We start from the raw sequence: 25,681 nt of genomic DNA, 5'->3' as shown, positions 1-25,681 counted from the left end.
CTGTAACTATGGGAACAGAAGGCCTCATCTTTATCTCTTGGAGCAGCTGGTGGTTTCCAAGTGCTGACCTCATTGTTAGCAACCTGACTCTTAACCCACTCCATCACCAGCCCTCCTTGACCTCCCCAGTAAAACCAGACTCACTGCCATCACATCCATCCTGATTCTCAGTGCCCCTATGGGACAGGGTAGAACGACCCCTATGAGTTTCCAAGACTGTAGCTCTTGACAGGAGCAGAAAAACTCATTTTTCTCCTGAGGGGCAGCTGGTCACGACACTTAACCGACTACTGGGTCTGAAAGTGTCCGGGCTTCTGTTTCCCCTTTTCTCTGCCCAGCCCTGCAGCCGAGGCAACAGAAAAGACCATGGCGTGTGTCAGGTGCACCTTAGTCCTGGAAGTCAGTCCTCTCTCTCAACAAAGTCTCCACCTTTGAAAATCCCCCCTGGCCTCTTTTCTCCCCAGACTTGAATCCCTGTTAAAGTAACTGCCAGCCAACCCAGCCCCTACCCACCCCCAGCCACCCTGCCAAGCAGCCAACACACACACACACACACACACACACACACACACACACACACACGTTCTTCTCCTCTCATCCGTCCCCTTCTCAGACCCAAAAGTCATCTTGCTCCATTTTAAATTTCATAAAAGAAGGTCCTCAATCTGCTACCTTTAGTGGGAACGTTGAAAAGCCCACAAAAGCGGAGAGACATGAAGGAGACAGAAGCCCTCAGCATTCTGCAGCCCTGGGCTGCTCTGTCACCTGCTCTGAGCCCCTCAAGTCCCTCCATCCCCCCATGGCCTTCCCTCCACTTGCATCTCAAACGCTCTCAGCAGGAAGCCAGCAGTCCTTGCCCTCTCTTCCTGTAGATGTATGTGGGGGGGTGTGTGGGGGGGGCAGGAAGAGGGGGGTCCACTAGGATGGACATAGACTGAGGGACAGGAGAGACAGCGACCCGCCCCCAGGAGAGAACAGAGCAATGAGTCCAGCACCATCCCAGGAGCTGAAAGGTTTATGTAGGAACAAGGAAGTTGGCTCCCGGGATGGAATCCACCCTCCAAACCCAGTGAGCAGCCGGACCGCTCTTATGACAAGAAGCTGAGCCCAGACAGCTTCTGTCCCTAGACACCCCCACTCAACAGCGCAGCTTCGACCCTGGGCTTCAGTAGCTCTTCCCCACTTGGGTCTGTGGGGCATGGCTGGTACCTGGCCCTTGACACCTGGATGAAGGAGGAGCAGCGGTGGTGCCAGAGGCTGTAGAGACCGTAGATGACTGCCATAATGGCAACCCCTAAGACCAGGTGCCGGATGAAGAAGATGGTGACAAAGGCAAGGTCTTCGGGGTTCTCTGACCTCCAGGGCTGTCCCGAGGGGGGCGTGTACAACAGCACGCTGATCTGCAGCAGCCAATTGCTGAGCACCAGCAACATCCAGGCCTTGAGCACCCAGAGCCGGGGCTGGTCTGGGACTCAGACCTCGATGGTGAGCACCAGTGCCAACAGGCAGGTGGGCACCATGAACAGAATGTGCACTCGGACCTCCAGGACACTCTTTTTCTCAAAGTGAGTGGCCATCAGCAGCATCAGCCCGTAGAAAGCCAGGGTCTCGGCAGCCCGCTCCAAATGCGCCTTCGGCCGTGCCAGACAAAACCAGCTCACGATGTCCACCACACGCTGAGCAGGAAGAAGCCGAACATGGTGGTGTGCTCCCAGTGCTCCTTGTACAGGAATGGTCAGCGAGGGTCCTCCCAGTCTATTAGCTTCAGACGGTTCACCCCCAGAGGATAGAAGAAGTCGCCTAGGATACTGACCAGGGGGCCGATCAACTTGATGGACCCTTCCACAAGCCCCAGATGACACCACACCCGCTCACACTTCTCTCTTCGGGGCAGAGGGGGTTTGACGAGCCTCTGTTTCCGTAGCAGGGCCAGAGAGACCAGCACTGAGTAGTAGAGGGAATAGCCAAGGAAGTATGTTCCTGGCACCAAGTGCCCCTCGAAGGTAGCCATGGTCTCGGTGTGCGGGCCGGCGCCAACAAGGTGAGAGCTGACAGGGGAGCAGCCACCTCCAAGCTGCCACTGAGCCCTGTGGAGATGCCCTGGTGAGCTCTTTCCACATGGGACGCCTCCCACCGGCCTTGCCCCTTTGTTGGGTAAAGTGGAAACAAGCTGAGTCACTCCACGGTGGAATTCTTCTTCTGTTTTTTCAAACTTCTTGATGACACTTCATGGTTCCATAATTAAATCCAATGTACCTCTGCTTGCTGTGGGATTTGCATCACAGAGAGTGGGAGTGGGGGCGTAAAGAGGGCAGGTGCCCCAACAAAAAGGGGTGTGGGGATAAACACTAAACCCAAAAAGGGGGGCGGGGCGGAGACTCTCCAATCGAGCATCTTTCTGTGCCAAGCATGCGGCATCATCTTGTTTTCTCATTAAAATTCTTGGCAGCTGTCAGACACCATTGCAGAGCCGGGACAAGGCTCCAGGTTGATCCGTTTGCTTACAAAGCCCGGAGTGGGTGCTAGGCAAAGGGACAGATTCTCAAGCCCCAACACTTCCATATCACATGATGTCAGGAACGCCACTCCGTCTTCTTGACCCTCAGCCTCCTGCTCTGTGGAAGTGGAAGACATTCCTTCTCAGGACCATTGTGAGGATGAACTTGACCAATGCATTGCCAAGGATCAGGCACATAGCAAATGTTCACTGAAGGGCAGTGTTCAGTCATCATTTGAATATTGTTCTTACTCTGGTTCCTCGCTAAAGTCCTGCACGCCTGACATTGCTCAATGATTTCTATGAATGAGATCAGATCAGGAGCTGCAAAAATAAAAGAAGCAAAATAGCTGTCTGCTGGGGACTGATTTGTGTCCCTACAAAGGATGTGTGATTCCTGCTAACCTGCAGTCTATGGCTGTAACCACATGTGAGAAGGGCTGCCGTTGCTCAGTGAGTGAGGTCCGACTCCATGCCCCTTGTATCTTGAGTCAGCGTCTTTAGAGGTCAGATTATCTTGAATCAATGTCTTCAGAGAGAAAAGAGATCAAACAAGTCAGAGCGAAGCAGAGATGAGCTAAGATCTCCCAGGAGCCAGGAGGAAGAAGATGGAGAGAGAAGAACAGAAAGCCTTTTTCCAGGCTGAGAGAGGGACTGAAAGCCCATCCCTCGAGCTGGTGCCCAGCGAACAGACTGCTAACCGCTTAAACTGTGAGAAAGTACATTTCTGTTTGCTCACGTAACCTTCTCATGGTACTTCAGTGTAGAAGCACCGGCTAACTAAGACACTGATTTAGAAATGGCAAGTTTTCCGTTTAGTAGTAAAAAGTAAACATTCCAATTCTTGCTACTAAAACTCTAGTTAAGAAAAACCAATGTCCCAAGAAAATAACCTGTACATATTCATCCTCTAAGCACACAGCACGGTGCTCCTGGCAGCTTGAAGAACTCTTAAAAACTCACTGCCCTCCCTCGAGTGGATACCAGCTCCTGATGACCCTACAGGACAGGGTAGAGCTGCCCCAAAGGTTTCCAAGACTGTACCTCGTTATGGGAGTAGAAAACCCTGACTTTCTCTTGAGCGGCTGGTGGTTTCAAACTGCTGACCTCAGTTGCCTGTCCAAGCATAAGCAGTATGAAATCCCACCGGGGTTCCCAGAGCTCTTACAAGCCAAACATTTTACAACAAGCATCTCAGTAGAAACATGGGCAAAGGACTTAAAGTGGCTACTCGCTCAGGGAAATCTACAAATACCTAGTGATCATATGAAATTTGCCAGATTAAGTCTCACTGGTGGTTAGGAAACAAATGGTTGAAAGGGCGTGGCCTGGCCTCCTCTAAATTCGCAAGCAGGAAGGAGGATGTGTTAAGCAGAAAGATTCCTGTGGCAAGCCCCACCCACTAACCTATTTTGCACCAGTCCTGACCTCCACCAACCTTGCAATGGCCTCACCCAACTACCTGGCAATGCTAAAAATTAAGGCATTTATTAGGGAAGAAACAGGTTACACCACCCAACAACAAATCATTTTCCCTTCTTGGCTTGGGGTCTAGGTCTGTATCTGGGGTTGTGGGGCACTGATGTAGAAAATCGCATTGGACAGATAGCATGGAGTTTTTCAGATATGGTGTTCCACGATGTTTTCAGCCACTAAGTTAGGGTGATTTATGAATTTAGCATCCTTGTTTTCACTATGAGAAGAATTCAGACCTACAAGTTGCAGGATAAGACAAAAAAGGCTAAGAAATATTTGAAAAGGATTAGGTTTTAAAGGACTTCCCAGGGAAGCTCTAGTTGGCTAGTTGAATACACACGGAGCTGTTCTTCATAAGGTCAGTGGTTCGAACCCACCAGTCATTCGGCAACCTTTCAAAGATTTAAAAGTATGGAAACCCCAAGGGACAGTTCTTTTCCAGCCGATAGGGTCATTATGAGCTGGCATCGATGAGGTGGCATGGGGTTTTCTTTCTGGCATGGGTGGATGTGATATAGATAGATAGCCAGAACATGACCTGAGAAGAGTAGAAAATAAAAAAGAAAATTGAAAAGGCACACCCATGGAAGGTGTGAGGGCAATTTGGAGTGTTGACCATGTAAGATTTCATCACAACCTGCAAAAATATTTGGAAGATCTACATTTTCCTTCTTCAAATTGTGCAGTCAGCATTTCAGAACACATTTTCATACGCAGAAGTCAATGGTAACTCATCCTAAATGGTTCAGAATTGAGGTTGACGCCAAGCTTCTTATAAGAAAAATTCTAGCTTCTCTTTTAAGAGTTGCTGTGCACAGGTGTAGTTATGCCATCTTATATCAAGATGGGAATATTTTTGTAAAGGAATTTGAACTCCAGCAGACCTCTTTTGGGGTTTCAGAACATTTGAACCTGTATATATTTTACCAAATTCACTGCCAGTCAGTGGATTACCACTCATAACAACCTTGTGGGACGTAGTGGAACATCCCCCGTGGGTCTCTGAGGCTGCGCATCTTCATTGGAGTAGAAAATCTCAACTCACTCCTCCAGAGCGGTAGGTGGGCTGGAATATAGCTGAATTTGTGGTTAGCAGTCAAACCCACAACCCACGACACTACCAAGTCTCCGTCTTTATTATCCAGTCACTCTTATTTCTGGCTCTTTTTTAAGATCACAAATGGGAATGGCCTGCTATTCAGTTCCTAATCAAGATGAAGTGATTCTTGGGGAAAGTCCAAGTTCATGTAATTTGAGCTGTTCAAATATATCTTTTGATTTTTCTTCTTAGCTCCTCATTTTCCCCTCCCTCCCTGGTTCCCCTCCCTCATGAGCCCTCGGTAATTTACAAGTCATTATTATTTTGTCATATCTTACACTGTCCAACATCTCCCCTCACCCACTTTTCTGTTGACTGACCTCCAGAGAGGAGGCTATATGTAGATCCTTGTAATCGGTTCCCCCTTTCTACCTCACCTTCTTTTCGCCTTTTTACGTAGTGTTAGCTAACACGAGAGAGAGGAAGTACACACTGGCTTTATTTAAAGGAATGTGCACTTCCTCTAGCTCACGTTAGCTAACATGACATTCAAAGACCCTGGTAGTTTATGGACGAGCAGAGTGAAGAGTGGTAGATGGCACATGTTCTGTGTCTCAAAGACTAGAGCTCACAGGGGAAATCCAGGGCCATTTTTTGGAGTCAGCAGGTCAAACACATCCAGAAACAAGTCTAACCTTTGAGGTACCCAAGTGCGTGTCGGCCAGTGTTAAAAATGCTCAGGATATGGTTCTTTGATCAGGATAGTCTGCCCTCAGGAGTGAGTGAAGGGAGGTTTTTCTCTAATCTGTAACCTGCTTACAAAACTCTTCCGGCTCGGTTGACAGGGGCTCAGAAGCACCCCTTCTTCCAGTAAGCCTCAGCCTGAAGTCTCTCAGCTTTAGCTCCTTGGGTGTGCAAAGTTAGCTTTCCCCAATTAAGTGCCTGGAAGCACCCCACTCTGCCAGCAAACCTCCTGTCCCTTGGGCTTCCTTAGGTTACTCCATGGGCCAGGAAGCCCATTGCCGTGTCTTGATTCTGTAGCCCTGGCTGCTGCCATTTCTCGGCCGCTGCTTCTTGCTGTCTTGGGTGTCACAGTTCTGTCTCTTAGAAAAAGGAGATTCAGTGAAGGGACCTCAGGGCCGATGGGCCACTCTTGGTTCTTCTTTCTTGATAGTAATGAGACCCTCCCTCTTTTCTACCTCTGGGATGGCTCATTTTAAGCTTAGCAGGAAGACAAAACTGACCAATCTCCACTTTAGGGTTCCATGCACCTTATTTTCCTGGTCTCCCTCCCACAAGAATATGCCATGCACCTTACTTACGTTATTAGCAAGCTGTCCAATTCATCTGCTGGGCCCCAAGCACCTCACATGGGCCTAGTCCTACGCAGTTATTTGGTGGCGTGACAAAGAGGACAGCTGATACTGTTGTTAGGTGTCATCAAGTCACTCTGGTTCATAGTGACGCTGTGCACAACATAGCAAGACACTGTGTGGCCCTGCATCATCCTTCCAATTATTTTTATGTCTGAGCCAATTGCTGCAGCCACTGTGTCAATCCACCTCCTTTGTCTTCCTCCTTTGCACTGGCCCTCCGCCTTACCAAGCATGATGTCTTGTTCCAGGGACCGCTCTTTCCTAATAACATGTCCAAAGTATGTGAAATGAAGTCTTGCCATACTCACTACTTTTATATATATATTTAATCATTTTATTGGGGGCTCATACAACTCTTATCACAATCCATACATCCATCCATGGTGTCAAGCGCATGTGTACATTTGTTGCCATCATCATTCTCAAAACATTTGCTTTCGACTTCAGTCCTTCGTAGCAGCTACTCCTTTTTCCCTTTCTTCCCTACCCCCTCCCTCATGTACCCTTAAAAAATGATAAATTATTATCATTTTGTCATATCTTACGCTGTCCAATGTCTCCCTCACCCACTTTTCTGTTGTCTGTCCCCCAGGGGCAGGGTTATATGTAGATCCTTGTAATAGGTTCCCCCTTTCTACCCCACCTTCCCTCCACCCTCCTGGTATCGCCACTCTCACCACTGATCCTGAGGGGTTCATCTGTCCTGGATTCCCTGTGCTTCCAGTTCCTGTCTGTACCAGTGTACATCCTCTGATCTAGCCAGATTTTAAGGTAGAATTGGGATCATGATAGTGGGGGTGAGGAAGCATTTAAGAACTAGAGGTAAGTTGTATGTTTTATTGTTGCTACACTGTGCCCTGACTGGCTCGTCTCCTCTCTGGGACCCCTCTGTAAGGGGATGTCCAGTGGCCTACAGATGGGCTTTGGATCCCCAATATGCATTCTCCCTCATTTACAATGATATGATTTTTTGTTCTTTGATACTTGATCCCTGATCCCATCAACACCTCGTGATCACACAGGTTGGTGTGCTTTTTCCATGTGGGCTTTTTTTGCTTCTGAGCTAGATGGCTGCTTGTTTACCTTCAAACCTTTAAGACCCCAGACACTATATCTTTTGATAGCCAGGCACCATCAGCTTTCTTCACCACCTTTGCTTAGGCACCCGCTTTGTCTTCAGCGATCATGTGGGGAAGGTGAGCATCATGGAATGCCAGGTTAATAGAACAAAATAGTCTTGCATTGAGGGAGCACCCTTGTGGAGGCCCAATGTCCATCTGCCACCCCAAAATCAGACTGTAAGGTTTATTTAGCCGTGAAACAGAACCAAAGATCCAATTAACAAAGTTTTAGAAGCAGGCTTTATTGTGAAGCTTGCGGGGCGGGTTCAGCAACTCGGGGTATTGAGCTAGTGAAGCCGTGCAGTAGAGAATTTTAACAGTGTTTTTATACCCCCTGCTGGCAGGCCCAGCTGGGGGGTCGTGCTTACACAGGGGATTTCAAAAGGGAAGCAGTCGTTAAACTTTCCGGGAATTGGGTGGGAGTTGAGCACACAAGCTGAGCAAGCATCCTCTTAGTAAGAATGTGCAACTTTGGTGATCTGTGGTTTACTTAGGGAGGGGGAGGTCAGTGAGGGGTACATTCCACAAACTGAAATGGAAGCACCTGACTCAAAATGGAGTTTCTTGTGTCAAGGCCAGACACAAACCTATAAATATATGCACATAGATCTATTTCCCCATCATCATATATAGATATATTTACATATGTACATGCCTGTCTTTAGACCTCTATAAATGTCCTTTGCCTCCTAGTTCTTTCCTTTATTTCCTTTGACTTTCCTCTTGTCCCATTATCATGCTCAGCCTTCATTTGGGTTTCAGTAATTCCTCTCAGTTACATTGCCCTTGATCAAGCCCTTCCAGGCCTCCTACATCCTCCTTGCCACCGATTTTAGATCAATTGTTGTTCCCTTGGCCCTGGGTTTGTTAACACCACTTCCTTTCCCCCACCTCCCCCTCTCCCATGTCCTCCCAGAACCTTCACTCCCATTGTTTTCTCCTCCAGATTGTTTATCCCGCTTATCTTATCTAGATAGACCTGCTCACTTCTGTTTTTTAAACAATTTTATTAGCACTTCATGTACATGACACACAATTCAATAATTCAATCATATCAAGAAGATTTGTACAATTATCACCTATGCAATTCTAGAACACTTTCTTCTTTGTACCCATTGTTATTCATGTAATTATTTTTTCTAATTATTGCAAAGACATACACAACAAAGCTTTCCACAACTTCATTATGTATAATTCAGTGCCATTGATTATACTCTTCATGTTGTACAACCATTAGTGATATCCTTTTCCAAATTAATCCACCACCATTAACATCTACTCAATGCCCTCTAAGCAACAACTCTTTCTCCTTCACCCACTGCAATCATTGGTCAAGTATGGCCTCTTTCCTTCTTCTTTTTCTTCTTTTAAGTAGTTTTCTTGATATAGTATTCTCATATCATACACTTCCATGGCTCACTTCTTTTAAAAATGAGTTGTATATGCATCATCACAATCAGTTCTAGTGTTCCCTCCCCTCCATCCTTACTTCTAAAGAGCATTTTGACTTCCTCCAAGACAGGTTTGTTTGTTTCTATGGCAGTGCAAGATATTTTCAATATTCTTTGCCAACACACAATTCAAAGGCTTCACTTTTCTCCAGTCTTCCTCATTCATTGTTCAACTTTCACGGCTTGGGTCAGGTGTACCTCAGTCACCCAGATGACGCCTTTGCTCTGTAAGGACATTAAACAGGCGTTGTACATCAGATTTGTTCAATGCAGCATATCACTCGATGTCGTGATTGCTCCTTCTGTAGACGCTGGTTGTGAATCCAAGTGAAATGAAATCCTTGACAACATCAATCTTTTCTCTGTATCATGATGTTGCCCATCGGTCCAATTATGAGGATGCTGAGAGACCACAGCTAGAAGGGCATTCTTCTGACCGGTCACAAGTATACGCTTGTTGTCATGCCCTCGTGGTGCTGGCAGTCATGAGTTAATGCATGTTTGCACTTACAGTAGTTTATGTGGTTTATAAGACTTAAAGCAATGTAAGTCCTTACGGGAGCCAGCTGCATGGGATAGTTTGGGTTTGAAAGAGTTAGCAAAGTGTGAAATAATTCACTGCACTGCACTGGCTGTCAAACAGAAATGAAATCAACGTGATGCCCTTCCTTCCTTCTGCCTTTCTTTTCTCCTTCTTTCATTCCTTTCTCCTTTTTAAATCACTTGATTATAAGCCACTCAGTATTAAAAGGAGTAAGAGAGCAAGTACCTTGGCTCACGATGCCTGGAATATAAATTGCTCATCACACTGGAGGGAAATCTGCCATAATTGCAGTTGTGCATCCTTTTTACCACAGCAATTAACCTTTAAGTAGCTTCCAAGGAAATAACTGGAAAACGTCCCTCCTAATTAGATGCAATGATGTCAATTGTTATGCTTTAAAGAGGGACGCAAGGGACACTGCCTAAATGTCTACGGACGCAAGGGACACCACCTAAATGTCTACCAAAAGGACATAGTTTAAAACTTGAAGCATAACCTGTATTTGTTAACATGTAAGAATGTTCATTCCATCTTGTTAAGGAAACCACTACTGGGGAGTCTGGGGTTGGGAACAATAGAAAATGACCAGTGACTGAGGTGGGACAGTTTGTGGAATCTAAGGTAAAGCTAGAGGGGACAGCCGCTGGCCACTCCAGGGAGCTAACTAGCAGCAACAAATAGGCCAACTCTTCCAAGCACTACCCATTGCGCGAAGAGAGACATTAAAATCTCCAACCATGATTGTAGATTTGGGTATTTTCCCCTTAATCCTCTCTATGTTTCCTTCTTGTATTTTGAAATTGTTGTAAGGCACATGCGCATTCAGAAGGCTATCATCAGGTCTTCCTGGTGTGTGGGCCTTTTAGCTGCTGAAAGTCCCTGTTTATCTCTGGTAACATCCTTTGTCTTGGAGTCAACAGCCAGCCTAGCCCGGGTCCAGGCTTTTGGTGGCTCAGTCTTCTGGCCACTCCCAAGAGCTTTCTGCGTGCTGCTCCAGCCTGGAGTGTCTTGGCTTCTGTGATTGCCACCAGGGAGAGATGGGAGCTAGAGGGGAAGGGGGAGAGTTCTGAAGAGACAGAGGGAAGAGGTGATGTGGAAAAAAGCAAGGGGCTGGCTGAGCGGGTTTAGGGAATATCTACCCTCGTCCTGCCCCCTAAGCCGGCTGCCCCAAGGCAGAGATCACACATGCCACCACTCTCCAACCATCTCCCCGTGCACTCTCAACTTGCTAGCTGGGTTTGATAATTCACTGCAGTAGCCACACAGAAGGCATAGGCAACCCTCATGATGATGGGCTTTCTTAGGGAAGTCAATAGATGACAATTCAGGTGAGAAATGCCCAGGATATGCTGGTGCAGTCACGACAGTCTCTTCTCTGCCATGCCTGCAGGCGGGTCTCTCTCAGGAGCTCTCAGCCACTTGGCCTGGCCTCTACCCTGCTTGGGTAACGTTAGAAAGCTCTTTTAGGTCTGCCAATATGTGCTCAAAGGGCATGTTACTCTGCTATACGTCTTTACCCAAAGACACCCAGCTTAGCTCTGGGGATCAGCAGACCAGATCCCCCAGTTAAGTGTCCAGAGGCCCAGCACTTCACAAGCCAGCCTCCTGCCCCAAAGCACTCAGCTTTACTTGCTCTGTGGGTTGGGCTGTCCACCGCTCTGGCGCCTGGTTCGGCTGCTGCTCCTCGGCCATTCCTCTAGTATCACAACTGTCTCCTGGATCAAGGAGGTTCAATGCACAGGGACCTCAGGGCCCCGGGGACACATCCTACTCCTTGCTCATCTCTTGCTGATAACAAAATCCCTTCTTCCTTCTTCTGAAGTGGCTCATTTTATCCTCAGCAATGGGACCATCCCCAAATTACCCTGTTTACATCACTCAATGCTGAACTGTTGGTTACGCTCAGTATCTCCCCCACCTTCTGACCCAGACCTACCAGGGAAATGAAGCTTATGGGAATCACACTGTCTATGGCTAGACGTGCCATATTGCGTAATTCACTGCACTGAAAACAGCTTCCTATAAAGTGTCCCCCAAAGCACACCAGGCTTTATTCCTCAGGGACAAAAGAGAAAAAATTGTTTGTTTGTTTTAGAGCGATAGGAAAACCGTGCACATGGCACAGAGAGTCTCTTTACACCGCCTACCTGTATCATCGGTGCCCCCTAACATGGGCATCTGCATTCGTGTGGCATGTTCCCAAGGGAGGGACAGAATCCTGGGTGTACACCAGGGCTCCCCCTGTGTGTGGCAGAGCTGTATGCGTTTGGACAAAGGCACAATGTCAGGATCTTGCAGCATCATTTCATGGCCTTTAACATTCTCTGCACTCTACCCAATCACTCCTCCATCCACCCCACCCTTGGCAACTGCTCATCTTTTACTTGTCTCCTTACTTGTGTCATATAGTTTGATCATACCAAAACCTGCCGCCATCAGGTCCATGTCAACTATAGGGTCCCTGTGTAGGGTGGCTGTGACTATAAATCTTTGTGGGAGCAAACAGCTTCATCTTGCTCCCACTGAACAGCTGGTGGGTTTGGACCATGGACCTTGTGGTTGGCTATCTGTCCAATGCCTTGGGATCATACAGTCCGTAGTTTTCTCAAATTGACTTCCTTCGCTCGATCAGAACGTTGTTTATTTTCCACTTTTTCTGGAAAGAAAGAAGGTTCTAGAGCAGTGGTAGGGAACAACCAGTCTGCAGGCTGTAGAAAACTTGCTAAATCATTAATACCAGCTCACATCACATACCTTGCCAAAGAGCTGCCGTTCCAGCCATCACATCAGGAGTGAGCTAATTAAACACGGGACCAGTATGGCCCTCCAATGATGTTATAAGTAGCCAGATGGGCCACGGCAGGGAAAAGGGATTTCCACACCCAGTCAAGAGTCATTTATTTGCCACTGAATCATGAGGACTTGCTAAAATGGGGTCCCATGAGCAGGGACTTCTCTAAGATTAGAAGATTTATGACAAGAAGGTTTGGGGGAAATAATTAATAGCTGGGACGCTCAGAATGAGGCCCAAATATGGGAATGTTTGGCAAAGAGCTCCGAAGCAGAGGAGGATGTTAGTAACTGGGATCAGGACAGCCCACTCTGTGGGTGCCAGGCTGTTTCCTTCCCCAGGCGCTCTGGGGCATGTGCCAGGACAGCTGGCGGGGAGCCTATCTGTGGACATCCCCTCCCAATGGGCGACATAACTTCCCCACGCCTTGATGCCAAACAAGAAAGGGGGTAAATAAAGGTAAATGGTGAGCTGAATACCTTTAAGGCTATTGCAATTGTGAACGGCTGTTCGAAATATGTACCGTACTGTATTGTAAACCACGACTCTTTACTCTGATGCATCAAGGTCTAGGACCAAAGGGAAGTCTGTGTCCAGGAAGGGACACATGGGGGACTTCGGTCAGTCACATGGCTATGACAGGACGGCAAGCAGATAAACCACCGGGTGTGGTGAGTGGTCTGGTTAACACTGAGACTGGGAATACACCACATCCAAGGATTCCATCACTTCAACAAGTAGCCTTCTTAGGTTACGTGTCCAAAAACCTCAAAAGCAAACTCACTGCCATCGAGTCCATTTGGGCTCATGTGGATGTGCATGCACGGTCCGGGCCTACTTGGCGCCCACATGCTCTTGGTCTCTTGGTCGCGTGGTCCCCCGGGGGGTTTCCCAGTTCTGCATGTGTGGGTGCTCTTTTCCACGTGTTTTTTTGGTACCCACTTGTGAACCCCGCGGGGCTTTGGCATGGCTTGGCACGCTTTCCAGAAACAGCGTGCACCCTTTTGAGACCGTAAAACCTGAAACTTTTCTTTTCCTTTGTAAAAACTCACTTGGATTACAAAATGTGCTTCTGCGGCGTGAATTCTCTCAGCGCCTCATAGCGAGAACCGAGGTTTACCGCACTCCAGAAACCTTAACAAGACAATTGCGATTGTGAAGGGCTACTTTAGATTGGGCCTTCAGAGAAGACTCCTGAGTTAGTTAATTGTGCCAGCCTGGTCAATAATCACTTGTGGGGCTAATTGAAAGGAGGGAAAAATGGGTGGTGAGCCTCACCTTTCTAGTTCTCGGGTCTCTTGCTTTGTGATGGTTGCACCGGGTGGCAGCTGGCTTTGGCAGTTCCCTGCTTCAGCTTGCAAGATTGACTTCCTACAAGACATCCCCAAGGAGAAGCCACATGGACCTATCCCGATGCAGCCCTGGGTGCTGGAGCAGCCGTGTGGAGACCCCTGCTAGTGCTGAGATGCTTGTTCGTTCACTGACTCAGCTTTCCTCCTGCAGTCGGCATCATTGCCTCTGTTTTGTGAGGTGGAGGACTTTGTGGACCGGTGTTGGGTTAATGTTGGACTTGTGGGCTTGGGCAGCATTGGGTTGGGATGTTTTCATGATGCACATTTTTTTTTTACATAAAACTCTCTCTTATACATGAGTTGCTGTGGATTTGTTTCTCCAAAGTACCCAGACTAATACAACTTCTAAGGAGGTAATCGTTAAGCATGGATGCGTTTGAATTGTGGTGCTGGAGAAGAATATTGAAAGTACTGTGGACGGCCAAAAGGACAAACCAGCTTGTTTGGGAAGATGTAAGGCCAGAGGGCTCCTTAGAGGCAAGAATGGACATCCTTCGTCTCACAGACTTTGGACATGTCAAGAGAGACCAGTCCCTGGAGGAGGACATCATTCTTGGTGCAGGTGAGGGGCAGTGAAGAAGGCCCTTAAGGAGAGGCATTGCCACAGTGGCTGCAGCAATGGGTTCAGACACAAGGACCATTGAGAGGAGGGTGCGGGGTCGGCAGGGCTTCCTTCTGTTGTGCACAGGGTCGCTCTGAATTGGAACTGACTCAGTGGCACCTAACAACCACAACCACTATCTTGAAACTAAGATTGAGTCGACATTCAGGGCTGATCATGCACCTGCCTGACTGCATGTTTGCATCACCCCATCACAGAAAGACCGGACAAACAGCTGAAGAAGCTAACGCACCTGCTCCCTGATGATATAGGATGCTACACGAAAGACTTCCAGTCTTTCCAGTGGTGTCCCCACCTGCTTGGCCAGATCGGATTTTGTTTGAGAATGAGACCGAATGCGCTGTAGGCATTAGGCACCTTACATTTGCTTATCTATCGTATTTTGCATTGTACAATGAGCAAGTATTACTTTAGTAATCAGAAACGGTCTGCACACTTGAAATCAGTAATGCCATTATTTAATGCATAGAGAAAGTTTGGATACGGTGGTGTTCAACTGTGGTCATTTCTATATGGGGAATATGAATTTGTAGCTCCATTTTTTGGGAGTGTTTCCAAATATTCCCCCAAGACTTTATTATTATTTTATGGTAAAATTATTAACATGGAAAAAGTCTGGTCTGTTACCTACGTAGTTCTTCATGCATATTATAGTTCTGTGTGCAGTGACTTCTATACAACATTGAAAACTTCTAAAGACACAGAAAAGTACCAAGACAAGTGAAAATACTGTCACCAAACAAATGCCGACGCAGCATTCAACAAATGCTGAACAACTTCTGTCATTTTGTCGTGTTTGCTTCCAGAGCTTAAAAAAATAAGTAACCCCAAACTTGAGTCTGCTTCCCACACGTTCTCCCTCCTCCGGGGAACCAATGCTCTGAGTGTGGGGTGGGTCTTTCCTGCCATCTTCTACATGTGTGTGTGTGTAAGTTACATTCTTTCATGTCAACTTGATAAATAAAATGTAGGGGAGGAGTCTAGCCTGTCAATCAGGTCACAAGGTAACGCCCACCAGGAGGATTCTGGGTACTTCCTCTTTTTCTCCTGGGAGGAGGACCACACACTCTTGATTCTGCCATCGGAAGAGGCAGGCCACACTCTTGCTCTCTCTGCTTCACCTTCCTGTTGACAAGCCACGGAGCCACGCTGACTGTAGCCAGAGCCCTGGAGATGCGCCCACTGCCCTTGGATCCACAAGAGTTTGCACCCACTGGCCTGCGATCTCCCTGCATTCGGCATCATTACATGTGCTGTGTGAGTGTGAAGAAGACTTTATGGACTAGTATCAGACATAGGGGCTGATATCAGACTTATGGCTTGATCTGCACCAGGCTGGGATGTTTTTTCAGTATATGTGGGATGCAGAAGGGCTTTTCTCATATTGTCTCCCCCAAATATATGTCAAACTTTAGACACTGCTTGCTGTACATGGTAAATGACTGTACACTTGGAGGTCAACTGCTTACAGGTTATTCTCCCTGAGGGTTATCAGCCACCTAGAGCAATCAGACTGTATAGTCTGTTCTACCCTAAGTAGGGCCCACTCCCTTCTGATAAGGATAGTGGGTTGCTTCCCTGAAGGAGAGCCCAAAGACAAGGTCAAGTCCACTCAAGGATGACCGAGGTTAAGCTTCCATCTTGAGTCTAGGGTCTGCCCATCTTGTTACATGTGTACCCCTAACCCCGCCCCCCCCACCCTTCTTGTTACACCCCTAGCTCATCCCCTTCCTGCGACACCTATGTCTATTGTATGGCCCCTTCCTGTAACATATGTGGTTACCTGTAATCAGGGGGGGCTTGCATCCCCCTAAGTATATATAGGCCTTGGTCAGAAATAAAGAGCAACCCTCTCTTCCTCCCTCCCTCTGCGTGAACCTGGCTGCTGAGATCATGGCTGTCCTGGAGATGAGCATGCTACCATGAAATGTGTCTGACTCCTTTATTTGATCTTCTCTCTCATCTTCCCTATTCTCTATGACTTTACTATAATCTTTATATATTACCGCTGCACAATTGTGTCTACGGACCCCCCACGATAGTCAGAGGCTGGTTACTCTGACAAGTACACAATTGCTCTTTGATATAAAGCTCTCCTTTACACACATATGAATGTCACTGGATCTGTTTCTCTAGTCAGCCCAGTCTAACACAGCGTGCATACCTGGGAATCTCACCACTTGTCCTCCTGCAGAATCACGAAGCAGAAGGAGCCTTTCTTGAGTGAGGCATGGGCCATGCTTCAATTAGAATCTATGGAAGTGAAGTTCTTTTGTAATGAGATCAGTGTGGTTTTTGAAAAAATAGGTGGGGGGAGGATCTTGCAAAAATACAGTTGATGGGAACCACATGTCGGAGTGGCCACGTTCCAATGAGCTGGGTGAGCGCACAGATGTGCTGGCTGGCCGTATGTCCCTCCCGTCCCATCTCCTGTTTAGTCCACAGGGAAACTGAAGGTAAACAGGACTGACCTCCAGCACCCTCCTCCCACCAAAGAGTGACCACGAGGCCCTGGTGTGTCTGTCTCTCACTGTTTTCCATCTCCCAAACCAACAGTCACTCCCCATCTGCCTCCTCCCCGAGTCCTCCCTGTTTGAGCATAATCATTTACACTTGCTGACTGATACTAGTAGCAGATGAGCTGCAGTCGCTGTGATAGCTCAATCAGTCTTGTTGCTTTCAGCCGCTGTCTCCAGCAGAAGGGAAGTCCGGAGCTTTCTCCAGGACGAATGGGCAGGCGGGCGCACAGGCCTCAGCGAGCAGGTGCTTGCTAATGGGGGTGGTTCCTGAGGGCCTCCATGATGCAGGCCTTGATTTTCAAGGGTACCCACGAGAATCAGTGGGGAAGAGAGGTGGCACTTTGAGGGTAGAGGAGGTGGCACTGGGAGAGCAGGTGACACCAACTGGGCAGTCTATAAAACTGTTGTGCGGGGTTTCAGAAGAAATGTGTTATCATTATTGAGAAAAACATTTCTGGAGAGTTATAACAAACAACAAAAGCATTTTCGTAAGCCCAGAATATATGTATCAATATGCCTATGAGGTGAAACTTGGATGCGAGCTTACTCTTCTCGGGGCCTCCTCATGCCCCCTGACCAGAGCTGTCCTTGTGACCCAGTTACAATGGTGGTTCGGATCATGTGGCTTGTCTTTCTCCCTCTGAGAGGCTGATGCCAGCCTTGTGGTTAGCAGTCAATGCTTACCGGAAGAAATATTACATTTAAGGAATTCACAACTGTATTTCTCACCTATCATTCTATGATTCGAATGGAGAGCAGCTGCCACTCTGGAGTCTGGATGGGCTGGTGCGGGAAGAGGTACCTGAGGTAGGGGAGGTGCTACTCTTGGTAGAGCCATTAGTGGAGAGAACCCACTGGCCCCACTCCCAGCCCTCCTCATCTGATTGGGCTGGGCTGGGCTGAGGCTTTTGTTTAAAGTGTCCTCCCTGGTGAGTCTATTCAGCCTGTGGAGGAGTTGAAGACCTGATACTATCAGTTACTGTCTGGAGGGGAGATCCTACTCTCTCACTGAAGTTGGCTCCTTACACCTCCCCTCAGCCCCCTCACCCCCACACCCCCTCAGACCTGGTTCTGCTGCTGCCGGGGACAAAGGAGGCTTTGTTTCCCCTCTTAGATTGGGCCCGTGCCTGCCGAGGACTGCACGTTCAGTGCTCCTCAGACACTTGGGCCTCTGGGGCCACCCTTCACCCATGGGGCGTGTTCCTTTCCAGTCTTGAGGTGTCCTTCCCTCCACCCCACCCCGACCCCTGCTTTGTGCCAAGCTTCTCCATGCTGGGTTGAGTCAGCCCAGTCATCTGACTCCTGTAAGCACATGGCAACAACCAGCCACTTAGCATCCAATGACGTGGACAACCAGTATAACCAGTTGCTATGGAGTTGGGGCCCAGTAGATTGCGGCACAGGACTTTCAACAGCTGATTTTGGGAGGTGTAGACTGCACCTCTGGAGAGACTTCAGCCACCCACTTTCCTCCTCACAGCCAAGGGTGTAACCATGGACACCGCCTTAAGGTCCCATTAGAATAAGGTGACCAGATTTAAAGTGGGACACCATTGACCGGGGGTGGGTGGGGCGTTCTTGATTAAAAATTCGGTCTATATGGACCAAATCGACCGTTCCCTAGCTTGTCGTACATTCTTTCCAAAAATTGGGACTGTCCCACCAAAAGCGGGACGTCTGGTCACCTTACATTAGAATGACCATGTCCTTTTGTCCTTATCCCACCCACCCACCCTCTGCTGCTTAGGTGATTTCCATTCCCACCCACCCTGGAGGACTCAGTAGGACTATCCCAAAGAGGCCGCACACCTTACAGGTGCAGAAACCCTCCTCTCTCTCCCACAGAGCACCTGATGGAGTTCAACCACCAACCATGTGGTTAGCAGCCCAATGCTTAACCAACTCAGCCACGAGGGCTCCTTTCCTGTGTCCAGAAAACTCAAGCCACCTCCTGACCATTGAGTCCATTCCGACTCATCCCAACCTGTAGGACAGAGTCAAACTGCCCCTGTGGGTTTCTGACCCTGAAACTCTCTAGGGGACCACACAGCCTCGTCTTTCTCCTGAGGAGCAGGTGGTGGTTTCAAACTGCTGACCTTGTGGTCAGCAGCCCAACACGTGACCCACGACACCACCAGGGCTCTCAGTCTAGCACAAACCACCTGAACCCCGCAGGGGATAGGCACTTTGTAAATTGTTTATGTCACAGGAAAGGTGGCTGATGACTTCCCGTTGCTCCAAATGTCTGTGGAAATTACTCATCTTTTGAAATGTATACGAAGTTGATTCAAGTTCCCTGCTCTGCACTCCAAATGGAAGCCCAAGGCCCTGTTCCAAGGTTTCTGAACATCCCAAGGACCGGCTCCCCTCTGCCCCTCCCACTCCCTGCCTCCACCCCCAGAGTTTCCCAGTCTGCTCTCACTGGCGCAGCTCCTGGCACTGTGTGCCCTGACCAAGACATGAAAGGCAGCCGCATTTCATGGGTCCTCCCCCACACACTCTGGAAAACAACAGGCAAAACCACGTACAAATGGTATTTATTTATCTGTGCATCAGGCTTTATTTGACATGAGCCATGATGTTCACAATCGGCTATTGGTCCAAAGCCAGACTTAAGATTGTGTACAAAATGTTTCTCTTCTTCCAAGTCCTTCAGTAATACTGTCAGGTGCTGTTTCTATCAACTCCCAAACTGACCAAACAAGTCTGCGGTTAGAAGTCTGTGCTTAGCAGGAGGGGATAGGGAGGTGAGTGAGTGAGTGAGTGAGTGAGTGAGTGAGTGAGTGAGTGAGTGAGTGTGTGTGTGTGTGTGTGTGTGTGATGGCTAGCTTCTAAAGGGCTTCAGGACAATGAGCCATCTCCTCAGTATCAGGCAGAACAATTAAGGCACCACTCTACCTTGGGATTTCATAGATGGAGACAGCGTAAACCCCTGCAGCTGCACCTCCTGCCCCTGCCCTTCTTGTTTACCCTCCTGACCAGCTCTTCACCACAGATAGGTGTGACTTTTGGGGCCCCCAACTGGGGGCCATGGACTTCGCCTGGGAGCTCAGGGCTCCTGTCTCTTTCTCTGCTCTCCCCTCCCTCCCGGCAGCGTGACTTCACTAGCTCCTTGCTGGAACATGTGAATCTCACCCAGGAGCACAGAATAAACTCCCTTTCCTTCTCTCTGGCCTGGCCTCAGTTTATCTTTGCAGTGAGCCTACATTTGGTACCGAAACTCAGAAGGAGTGAGCCCTCTCTTAACTGCCCAGGACAGTTTGGGGGAGCCCTCCTCTCCTACTCGCCCCAGGGATCCTCGGCCCCACTCTGGTCCGGCAGCACAGACCGTAAATCCCAACCCATGTCTATTTCTGGTGACCCCCACCAGGCACTCTGTAAACGTGTGGCCATGTCAGAAATCACTCTCCATTTTCCTGTCCGACCCAGGGTGGCAGTGGACAGTGGAGACATCCCTGCCAACCCTCGGGTTCTCCTGCCATCTGTAGCCAAGGGCAAACCATTGGGATGCTGGTTCTTCAGCCTTGACGATTGGTCTCTTGAGATTAGCCAGGAGTAATCAAAATTCTAAAACGGACCCCTGGACACCGCTAGGGTGCCTCCTGGCCAACCTCACTAAACTGGAGCTGACACCGGACATTTGTCCCAAGCACCTCATCTTTTTTCCCTGCAGTTGAGTGGCCCCAGCACAATTTGGAATATGGGTCTTAGTGACTCAAACAAGTGTCTTTTGATTTCAATATTTTAACCAATCTAAGTAACTTCTGCCAAATGACCAAGAAATGCTCTGAGGTTCTGCACACCCAAGCCTTTTTTCTGCGTTCCCGGCCCTCTCTCTGTATTTCCTGTTCCCCCTTCCCAAGTCCTTTTGGCTAGAGAAAATTCCTCCTCTCCTCCTGCTTCTTCCCCCTCGCCCATGTCTACCTTTTCTGACCAGCTAAGCACCTTGCCAACCCCCTACTCTTCCCCCTCCTTACCCTAGCCACCCATCTCCTTGCCCCATCCATCTGCTGGCTCAGGTGAATCTGAGCCCCCATCAGTAAACATGCCTAATCGCAGAAGCTCCCCTCTTCTTTGTCCTCTCCCGGAAGTGGCTGGGGGCAGAGGGGGTAGTCTGACTTCAAGTTCCCTATTCTCTCACTGACTTATCTCAAATCACAAAGTGCTTAGGTTCCTTTTCTAATGATCCCACCACCTATATTAAGGAGTTTCAATATTTAACTCAAGCTTATGATTTGTCCTGGCATGATATTTTTGTGGTTCTTTCCTCCACGCTAACTGCAGATGAAAGGGAACACGTGTTTCTTGCTGCTCAGCAGCACGCTGACCAGGTTCATTTGATTGACCCTGACATGCCGGTCGGCAGTAAGGCCATTCCCAGGCAAGAGTCTGGTTGAGATGATCAAGCAGACACTCAAGCAATCAGGGATGGACATGCCCACAGCGACAAAATGCTTCAGTGTGTTTTAGCTGGGCTTCAGGCAATTTCTCAGAAGGCAGTCAATGTTAACAAACTCAGAGAAATCACCCAAAAACCTGACAAGAATCCAGCCGCCTTTTTAAGCCTTTTAACTGATTCTCTAACCCAATACACCTGCTTGGCCCCAGCTTCCCTGGCTGGGGCTATGGTCCTCGTTACCCATTTTATTACCCAGTCAGTCCCAGATATCAGAGAAAAGCTTTAAAATGCAGAGGAAGGCCCTCAAACCCCAGTCCCAGATTTAGTGAATATGGTGTCCAAGGTTTTTAATAACCATGAGGAGCAGGCAGAGTTACCCCTCCATGCCTGGTTCCAGCAGAAGGTATCAAACCCAAGCCTTAGTAGCTGCCCTGCAGCCTGTGGCTCCAGTGGCTACAGGGGGCCCCAAAGGGCTGTGTGGGGGGCTGGGGTGGATGGGAACAACGTCCACTACCTGGCACCTGATTCAAGTGCGGAGAAGAAGGGCACTGGTCACGGAAGTGCCCCAGGCCCAGAGCTCCAACCAAACCGTGCCCAGTGTGTGGCCAGAGCAGACACTGGAAGTCCGACTATCCTTGGAAAAGTGATGGGCCCTCTGCGTCAACACTCAGAGGGACTGTCCTTCCAACTCCTGACCTACCATTGGCCCTGCTGAAGACTGACATGACCCAGACTTGAAGACCCCCATCACCCTCACTGAGTCTAGGGTAATGCTCAAGGTAGCAGGTAAGTCAATTTCCTTAATATACACAGGAGCTGCCTACTCTGTCCTGCCCTCGTTTTCAGGGCTAAGCAGTCCTTCCTCAATCTCGGTCATGGGTATTGATGGCAAGTCTACCTGCCTCCGGTGTACTGGCCCTTTGCTTTGCTCCCTGGAAGGTACACCTTTTACCCACTCCTTCCTTATAATCTCTTCATGCCCAGTCCTTCTGTTAGGAAGGGACATTTAAATAAGCTAGGGGCCTCCTTACACCTTACTTCTAGTCTCACAGCACTTCTGTTCCTCCACCTTCTTTCACCCAGCCAGCCTGGAGGAACCAGCCCTACAGGCCTCATTGCTACCCAGTGTTAACCCAGTAATACGGCAACCACCACCCCAGTTATTGCTACTCACCATCGCCCAGATCTTATATGCCTCAAGAACCCCACTGTTATCCCATCCTGGCCTCAGTTCCCCTTTTCAGTAACACACCACAAAGTCCTAAAACCCATCACTGAGCACCTCCTTACTAACAACCCCATTACTCCTGTCCACTCTCTCTGCAACACTCCAATTTTACCAGTAAAGAAGCCAAATGGTACTTATCGCTTGGTCCAGGGCCTGCGCCTCATTAACAAAGCTGTTATCCCCACACACCCAGTAGTTCCCAACCCCTATACTCTTCTGTCCCACATTTCCCCCTCCACAACCCGTTTTTCTGTCCTCGACTTAAAGGACGCATTTTTCACCATCCCCCTTGACCCAGCTTGTCAGCAGCCCCTCCTTAGACAGTTCTAAGGTGCATACAACCCAGCTCCTTAACTTGTTAGCGTCCAAAGGTCCCAGAGTCCCTCACTCCAGGGCACAATTATCTTGTACCTCCATTATCTACTTAGGCCTGTGCCTCCCCCCAACCACTCGGGGGTTAACTTTGGATAGACATCAGGTCGGAAGGAACCTCCAACTGCCAACTTCGGCTGAGCAAATACTTTACTTTCTTGGCTTTGTGGGGTTTTTCCGACATCGGATCCCCAATTTCTCCCTTATAGCTAAACCATTATACGATGTGGCAAAGGCAACTCCCGGTGGACGTTTGGACTCCCCTCGGGTGGTTGAGGCAGCTTTTAAAAAGCTCCAAGAAATGCTTTTACAATCCCTACCACTGTGTTTACCAAACTCTGATAAACCCTTTCTTCTTTTTACTAGCGAGAAGCAGGGCATGACAATCGGGGTCCTCACCCAGCCTCTGGAACCCACTCACTCTCCAATAGCGTATTTTTCCAAACAGCTGAACACGATGGTCAGGGGGTGACAACTGTGTCTCTGTGCCCTGGTGGCCACAGCCGCTCTTACCAAGGAAGCCCTTAAAATCACCTTGGGACAGCCCCTTTAGGCCTTCCCTCCCCACAGGCTCCAGGGCTTATTGTCGCGTCATTTCCTCTCCTGACTCCCTCCGGGCAGGATGCAGGAAATCCATTTGCTCTTTCTTGAAAATCCTGATTTAGGCCTGCTCCAGTCCCCCTCGCTTAATCCAGCCATGATCTCCTGCCCCAAAAGGTCTGCCTTCTTGCCCATAATGGTGGGTCTTAGCCTAGCCTCTTCAGTCATGGCATCGGTTTCACCAATAGGGCTTTAGGCCACAGTGTGATCCACGCCCAGCACTTTGAGGAGAAGCACCAGCTGGCTGTTGAACCCACTTCCGTCTCTCTAGTCTCCCTACAGCGATAGCTCACTTCCCTAGTACAGGTAGTTCTCCAGGACTGAAGGGCCTTAGATCTCCTAACTGCAGAAAAGGGTGGCACTGGCCTGTTGCTAAGGGAAGAGTGCTGCTCTTATGGGAATGAATCACGCTGGTAGAACAAAACATAGAGACCGTCACCAAATGGGCTGAAGATCTTAGAAACTGTCGGGGAGACAATGCCTCATTACTCTCTTGGTTCCCAAACCCCCTTCTAATCTGGATTCTTCCTTTAATTGGGCCACTTGTGGTTATAAGTTTCTTGTTACTAATAGCCCCCTGTCTTTTCAAATTTCTTCAGAACAGGATAAGGGGCATGAACAACTCAGCTGTCAACCAGCTTCTTTCACACACCTTACAGCCCTCTGCCTACCGAACCCGATTCAGTGCACTCTGGCCTTTAATCCTTCGCAGCCCCCATCCAGCAGGAATCAGACAGACAGACTAGCGTAGCCCCATTATCATTAAAAAATGTTGGAATGTTGGGTCAGGCACCAGTGGGGGCCATTAGGAACCATCTGACCTGCCCTTATCAGACTGAGACAGCTAGCTTCAAAAGGGCTCCAGGACAATGAGCTATCTCCTCAGTATCAAGCAGAACAATCAAAAAATTAACAATCAAGGAATTTCAAGGATGGAGATGGCTTAAGCGCCTGCGGGTGCAGCTCCTGTCCCCCTCCCTTCTTGTTTACCCTCTGACCAGCTTAAAACCTTGATCTTCACCACAGAAAAAGGTGAGACTTCTTGGGCCCCCAGCTGGGGGCCTGTGGACCTCACCCGGGAGCTCAGGGCTCCCGTCTCTTTCTCTGCTCTCCCTTCCCTCCTGGGCAGTGCCACTTCATCACTGGCTCCCTGCTGGAACACGTGAATCTCGCCCAGGAGTGCAGAATAAACTTCTCCTTTTCCTTTTCTCTGGCCTGGCCTCGGTTTATCTTTGTGGCAAGCCTAATAGAGGGATGCTACCAAAAACCAACCAATAGCATAAGCCCTCCTGGCAAGTCAGCCAATGATGGGGAGTCTATCATTAGCAGAATAAAAGCCTGGCTCTTCATTCCACTAGGCCAGTGGTTCCCAACCTTCCTAATGCCATGACCCTTTAATACAGTTCCTCATATTGTGATGACCCCCAACCATAAAATTATTTTCGTTGCTACTTCATCACTGTAATTTTGCTACTGTTATGAATGAGGCGACCCCTTTGAAAAGGTTCGTTTGATTCCCCAAAGGGGTCGAGACCCACAGGTTGAGAACCACTTCACTAGGCTCTCCGATTGGCTGGCAGCCTTTTGGAATGAAGCAAAGCACCCCTTCAATAAACGACCTCATTTTGTTCACTTTTCTCCAACTCTGGTCTGAATGCCATCCCTCACCTGAATTCTTTCTTGTGAGCAGGACAAGAGTAAGAGAGAAGAGACTTAAAACTTTAAATAACCTCTCGCTAACACTTTGGTACCGACAGACCTCTGAGAGCATTGGTCCTGTCTCCACTCTGCCCTCCAGGGGAGGCCAGGACACCACCTCAGAAGACCGAGACAGACAGACTCTGAAGTCATCTTAGGAGTTAAACCGCACCTGGGAAATGAGCACACAGCTCCGAGGTCAGGAAGCCAAACTGTGGACCTGAGGCACCATGGTTACCCACGGAAATGTGGGGCCAGGAAAGGGGACAGCAGACAGCTCTGAGCCGGGACACGCCCCACCTGTAGATTGTCCCCTGGCTGGACCCTCTGGGGTTCTCCACAATAGGGGTGAGGGAGCAGCCCCTAGGGCCAGCAGAAGGTGTGGAGGAAGCTCGGTGGCGGGAGGTGGGTGTCCTCTTGTGAGTGCTGCACAAAGAATCTGTTGCAGCCAAAGGTGATGCAGAGACTCTCAGTGCCCAGAACACAAAGGTCAAAGCCAAGACCTGACTGCCGCCCCAGCTTCATGTGCAGCTGTGCTGGCCATGCCCAGCTCAGCCAGATGAATCCCAAACTCAATGACCTGCTGTTCTGGCATA

At 48.9% G+C, this 25,681-nt stretch overlaps 1 pseudogene; it reads right to left on the bottom strand.

The window, feature by feature from the left end:
- Positions 1-1,124: 1,124 nt before the first annotated feature.
- Positions 1,125-2,011, bottom strand: LOC101645887 (annotated as a pseudogene).
- Positions 2,012-25,681: the final 23,670 nt, after the last annotated feature.

The sequence above is a fragment of the Echinops telfairi genome, unplaced genomic scaffold (assembly GCF_000313985.2).
Source record: "Echinops telfairi isolate 266 unplaced genomic scaffold, ASM31398v2 ScPeMD7_7407;HRSCAF=8445, whole genome shotgun sequence".
In the NCBI taxonomy this organism is placed as follows: domain Eukaryota; kingdom Metazoa; phylum Chordata; class Mammalia; order Afrosoricida; family Tenrecidae; genus Echinops; species Echinops telfairi.
Note: the sequence above shows the minus strand (reverse complement) of the source record. Positions and strands in the feature narration are given on the sequence as shown.